The sequence below is a fragment of the Lagopus leucura genome, unplaced genomic scaffold (genome assembly GCF_019238085.1).
Source record: "Lagopus leucura isolate 7727_CA_CO unplaced genomic scaffold, USGS_WTPT01 Super-Scaffold_100157, whole genome shotgun sequence".
Classification (NCBI taxonomy): Eukaryota; Metazoa; Chordata; class Aves; order Galliformes; family Phasianidae; genus Lagopus; species Lagopus leucura.
Window position 1 is genome coordinate 45,098,792 of NW_024962334.1, and position 6,262 is coordinate 45,105,053.

General features: G+C 49.8%; 1 long non-coding RNA gene across 1 annotated transcript; it reads right to left on the reverse strand.

Moving 5' to 3' along the window:
- Positions 1-1,513: 1,513 nt before the first annotated feature.
- On the reverse strand, positions 1,514-5,147 carry LOC122189247. Its single transcript, XR_006181760.1, has 3 exons — positions 5,061-5,147; positions 3,508-3,575; positions 1,514-2,626 (listed from the first exon to the last, which is right to left on the reverse strand). It is a non-coding gene; the product is annotated as an uncharacterized LOC122189247 (long non-coding RNA).
- Positions 5,148-6,262: the final 1,115 nt, after the last annotated feature.

The window sequence follows — 6,262 nt, forward strand, 5'->3', positions numbered from 1 at the left end:
CGAATGCATTTCTCCCTGATAACATGCCAAAATATCCAAGAGCTGAAGGCTGGGAAGCAAAGTGGTTTCTTTTTTTACAGGCAGCGGTACCATACCTGCACCCGTATCAGCAGTGTGTCTCTCCTGTCTCTCTAGAAGATTGATGGAATAGTGATGGAGAACTTAACTGAATAGCTTTTACACCTGGTACTCTTATGATACACAGAATGCTCTGTGCTTGGAAGCTGTGCTTGGAGTGCAAAGCAGCTGATAGGAGGGTGAACCAATAAGACCAGTGTGGGTGTCTGTGAAACTTGGGACTTGCATGCATGAGCCCATCAGGGAGCCCTGCAGCATCCCAAGGTCAGGCAGCGTAACCAGGAGGGCTGAACAGAGAGAGAGGACAGACAAATTGGCCCACTTTGGCTGTGGGAGACTAACGAGAGGTCCAATACACACTGCCAAAGGGAGGAGGATGGACGGGATGACACCTGAAGATCCCTTTCAATGCCACCTCTCCATTTGTACTTCACCAGCTGCCAGCGCATGGAGATGGGTCTCCTCCAGACAACTTAGCTCCCAGTAAGCAAAGACCATCACCCATGATGCAAAACAAAAACCTGGACCAGATACAAACATGAAAAATCACTGCACCAGAGATGCTCAGTTCATTATGCAGTAAAACATAACAGAGCAACGTTGCAATTTGAAGCTCAGTGCATTTGCCTGGCTGTATACATACTGTGGTCTTGAATGCTTATCACCTCCTGCTAATGGCAGTAGAGTATTTGCCACAAAACTTAATTACCTTGTCTGGGAGGAAATTTTTCCTGATTCAAACCTCCAGGAGTGCGGTGTAGGATGCATTTGGCCCCAGTGGGCATTCTTATACTCTCACCACTGAAATCCGGGTGATAATCTGGGACAAACTCTAAAAATACAGCAGATGCTCTGGGACATGTTTTATTGGTCCTTCTACACGTGTGTCAGAAAGCACAAGGCCACAGGAAAGAGCTGAAAGCCAAAGCTCAGTGTGGTCCAGCTGGATGCAGAGAGGTTGGATGGCAGCAGGAGGGATAGGGATGCTCTCGGTTGAAATATCCCTGCTGGCATGGACGATTTCGGTGGCACGATGCTTCCATATGAACCTTCTCACTGTTAAATTGCGAATGGTTTAATAAAGCCAAGTCCAGCTTTTTAAATAAAACTTGGAATTTGAAGGATGATGCTCTTCTGCCAACCGAACACCTAGGGAGGGAGGAAGGCGAGGGAGCTGGAGAGATGAGTGTTTGGCTCTGTGTTGCTGTAGTCAACATACACACTGCAGAGTAGCTGTATTTTCAGGTCAAATATCAACAACTAAAGACAATGTGGGCAAATTAATGGTCTGACAGTGATAGGAAAAGGGGAACGTTCTTAAACTAAAAAGAGAGTAGCTTAAGGTTAGATGTTAGAAGGAAATTCTTTACTCAGAGACTGGTGAGGTGCCCCATCCCTGGAGGCGCTCAGGCCAGGTTGGATGGAGGTGCCTATGCCCACAGCAGGGGTGGAACTGGTTGGGCTTTGAGGTCCCTTCTAACACAAGCCATTCTATGATTCTATACTACACTCATTTACATAGGTTGGTAACTGAAGTGGGTGGTGGGACGTGTCTATGGGAAGCAACCAAGTGTGTTCTTCTGATTGAAGGAATGATGCACTCCTGGGCTTCAGACACTGCAAAACCCTATGGGATCTGCTGGCAGGCACCCAAGGGAGTGCAGCATTTAATACTGCCCTCACACGCTGTGCCCAGCGATGCTTCATGCCTTGCCCTCCAGCTCAGCTGTGTCAGCATCATCACAGAATCATCGAATGTATTGAGTTGGAAGGGACCCATCCAGTTTTAACCATTCCATGGGTAGACACCTCCTACCAGACCAGGTTATCCAAAGCCCCATCCAACCTGATGCTGAGCACCTCCAGGGATGGGGCATCCACAGCTCTCTGGGTCAAGTACAGTGAAGAAAACACCTGAAAGGAACCATGTGCATGAGGCAGCCCGCTGGCCCTTTGTCCTGTGTTAAAGATAGAAAATGCAGCCCTTCACCAATTAAGCACACACCATCATTGCAGTCAGTCATATGATGCCCATAATCCTCCTTGTCTGAGCACAGAAGTCTCCATGCTGAGCATGGACGTGCTCTGGTTCCCGGCTGCTGGCAGGGTTGGGGTGTGGATTAAGGCTGGGACTCTGCTTTTTTTGGGAAGCTTTATCGTGTGGCTCTGATGCTGCCTGCTGCTATTTAAAATACCCCCAAAAAAAGGAGGGGAAAAAAAAAAAAAAGGAAAATACCAAATTGTGGATGTTCACAAAACTGTCGGTCTAGGGGGTATCTCAGGAACAGACCCCTTTGCCTGCTGTATCCTCCTGAGCTGTCAGCACCTGATGCCTCACTCCATAGCCTGGAGCTAAGAAAAGCCCTGAAAGCAGCAGTGTCTGCCCCATCCCTCACTATTTTTACTGGCCTTGCTGAAGCCAGAGCACAAAGGGCAAATTTGTCAGCACAGGGGGGGCTTTTTTAGTGCAAAACCCACGAGCTTATTCAGACAGCAGCAGGGATGATGCACAGGAGCGTCTGGAGGTCCTGGCTCTCATTTACAGCTGCTGCAAATATAGAAATTCCAGTGAAGTTAATTGTAGATACCGACTGACAACTTAGGACGCTGTTATACAAGGGCTGCTCTGAAAGTAATGCCTCCTATTTTGTAATGCGGGCCCACCATATCAGAGGTGGATGTTGGTAGGATGGCAAAAAAGGTTGAACCTTCCCAACCATATTCTACTACATTTTGTTGCTGTGTGACAGATGGCAGCAGAGGGGCAGTCTGACAGAATGGTGTCTGACATGGAAGTGCCTATGAAGCAAAGATGTGGAATTCAACTCCTCCATGCAGAAAAAAATGGCTCCCATTGACATCCATCAATGCTTGCTGAATCGTTATGGAGACCAAACAGTAGATGTGCGCACAGTGAAAGTCAGACTCCCAGCAATAACTCCATCATAGCAGCTGTGAAACAGTGGGTACAGATTCGTATGAGCGTGGCATGCAGACTTGTTCATGACTGGTGAAAATGCATAGCTAATGGTGGTGCCTATGCTGAAAAAATAGTGTTTTGTAGCTGAGGATTTGCACTATCAAATAACGTTATTGAGCTCTTTGTATCAGTTGTAGTTTCCATGGAAATAAATAAGAGGCATTACTTTTGGAGAGACCTACGTGCTATTAAGACCCCACTCCATAGAACACATTACTGGGAAGGACTTTGATGGCACGACAGGGAAAGCGAGAATTTATTTGCTGAAGGTTACTCACATAAAGTCATGCACACGTACCCATATACACATTTCTGTTTCTCTTATCCAAGCATTTTGAGAACAGTGCGTGCCTCCTTTCCCACCCACAATACTGCGTTAGGAACCAGTATGGGAAATGCAGCCAGAACACCATTTTGCTGCCTTGGGTCGCCCAGTCTGTGCTCCTCACCTGTTGCAGGCGGGTTTTGCTTCACAGGGCTACAGAGCAATCAGAGAGCTGCATCACTGACCTGCACCCTGCAAAATAAATCCACATCAGCGCATACAGGAGGAGATAAAGGAAACACCAGTCCCTTCCCTCTGTATTTTCCGTGTTTTATAACACCTCTGTCAGCATACATTGCCATTCACTGCAGAAATTACATCTCACGAGTGCTACAATAGGATTTGAAGATAAATGACACATGAGCAGCTCAGCTCTGTGCCGGCTTAAACGATCCCAGTACCTTCATCACGTGCAGGATATCGGGATGCACAGAGCCCGCTTGTTCCAACTATCATGAGACAAAGACTGAGTGTCATAAGGACTCCGAGCAGCACAAAATCATCCGGGACAGAATGTATTTCAGTGTCCAGGTCTGGAGCTCCCAGTACAAGAAAGACAGAGAGCTGTTGGAGAGGGTCCAGAGGAGGCTCCAGGAGACTGGAGCACCTCCCCTATGAGGACAGGCTGAGGGAGCTGGGCTTGTTCAGCCTGGAGAAAAGAAGGCTGTGGTGTGACCTCATTGCAGCCTTTCAGTACCTAAAGGGAGCCTACAAACAGGAGGAATCAACTCTTTGAAAGGGCAGATAACAGCAGGACAAGGGGAAATGGTTTTAAGTTGAGGGAGGGAAGATTTAGGTTGGATGTCAGGGGGAAGTTCTTTACAGAGAGAGTGGTGAGGTGCTGGAACAGCTGCCCAGAGAGGCTGTGGATGCCCCGTCTGTCCCTAGAGGTTCAAGGCCAGGTTGGAGGGGCCATGGGCAGCCTGGTCTAGCATTGAACGTGGAGGTTGGTGGCATGTGGCAGGGTGTTGGAAATTCATGATCCTTGAGGTCCCTTCCAACCCTGGCCATTCTGTGACTCTGAAGGAGGGCTTTCAGACCGCCAGGGACAGTGATGGCACGTAACCCTAAGCCTAACCGCTACCTCCCTCCAGCCCCATTTCCAAAAACAATGAAGGTTGGTGAAGTTCTCAAGTGTCCTTGTGCCTGAGCTGTAACATTCCCATGCGCCATACAGCTCCTGTGCTTTCAGGTTGCAAGAGGTGAAAACATTTTAGCTTTTCAGGCGGGTAAACACCTCCCTGTGAAACAATGTAAGCGTGGTGGGCTGCCGCCCAGGTGCTCAGGGAATAAAGGAGAATCCGGGGAATTGCTTACAGGGGGTCAAAACTCACAGGGCACAAATTGGGATGCTGGGAAAGGGGCTCCGTTATGGTGCTGTGATTGAAACCCTGGGCAGCCTGGTCTAGTATTAAATGCAGAGGTTGGTGGCCCTGCGTGTGGCAGGGGGTTGCAGATTCATGATCCTTGAGGTCCCTTCCAACCTGGGCCATTCTGTGATTCTGTGATTGGGGAGCCTGACCAAAGGGTTGTGCTTCTCTTGGTCAGAGCTGAAAATGAAGGATGGACACTGATGGGTGTCAGCATGTTTACACTTTACTGTCCTATCCATTTCTCTATCCTTCAGCTGCTTCAAAACTTATCCTCCAACGAAATAAGCGGCCCTGTAGATGTTACCTCAGGTTTGGTCTTCTCTTGAAGCTGTTACATTCCCTGAGCTTCAGCCAGGAACTCCCCTCTCCCCATTGCCCCATCTCCAGCCCCACTGCACCCATGTGCAGTCACAGTCACAGAACGGTAGAACCATTAAGGACCAAAAGACCTCTAAGAACATCCGGTCCAACCATCAACCCATCCCACCATGCCACTATGTCCCCCACTGCCGCATCTCCATGGCTCTCAATGATGTCTGATCACTGATCATGTCCTCCATGATCAGTGACCCACTGCCTCCATGGGCAGCCTGTGTCAATGCAGGGAGCAGGGCTCAGCCCCCAGCTCTGCCCTCTCACAACCACATCTCCATCTCATTTCCCACCCATGCTTTAACTTAGCCAGGTGCCACAATGTACCTTGCTTTCTCCTGACCCCCTGTGGGCTTTGGTTTCAGTGCTGTTTGCTCCCTGTCTGTATTATTTTGGACGCTTTCCTGCAGCTGTACCAGCTGCACAGTCCCTATCACTCCCCCATACCGCATGTAGGAGGTTCTGTGGCTGCCCTCCCCTTCCACAGCACACACACGAGGAAGCATGGCAGCATAAAGGATACCGGTCATCAGCTCCTCGCAGCTCCACTTGGGATCCCGCTCACAGTTCAGAACGTGTTCCACTGTTATACATACACAAAAACCACCTTTCCAGAGATTACAACCTCTCCTTAAGTTTCCCAAAGGTGAAAAAAAAAAAAAAAAAACAAACAAACAACCACCAGAATTTCTCCGTGGAGCAAAGCGCTTCCCAAAGTTTGCAGAGAACGATTTCTATTTCCTCTTACCTCCCTGCAGGGCAAAATCCCCGAAGCTTAGCGCACCCAAGATGACCATCCCCTTTTTCCACCCTCCTTCCCTCTAACACCCCTCCGGGCTCCCCAATTCCGGACGATCGCATTATAATTGCAATAAATCGCGAGCTGAGCACATCGTCCGCAGCGACGGCGATGGAGAGAAGCCCGCTAACCCAGGGATTGCCCTAACAAGGGCAGCGCAGGGGCTCCTTCCGCACCTCCCGGCGCAGCGCGGCCGCAGGAGCTGCGGGCGGTGCGCTGCGCTCCGCGGTGTTGACGGGCAGCGCCGCGCCCCACTCAGAACCGCGGAGCCCCCGCGCCGCTCCGCCCCCCTCCAGCCCTCTTTGTATCAAACATCCGGGTTTCCCCCTCGCTGG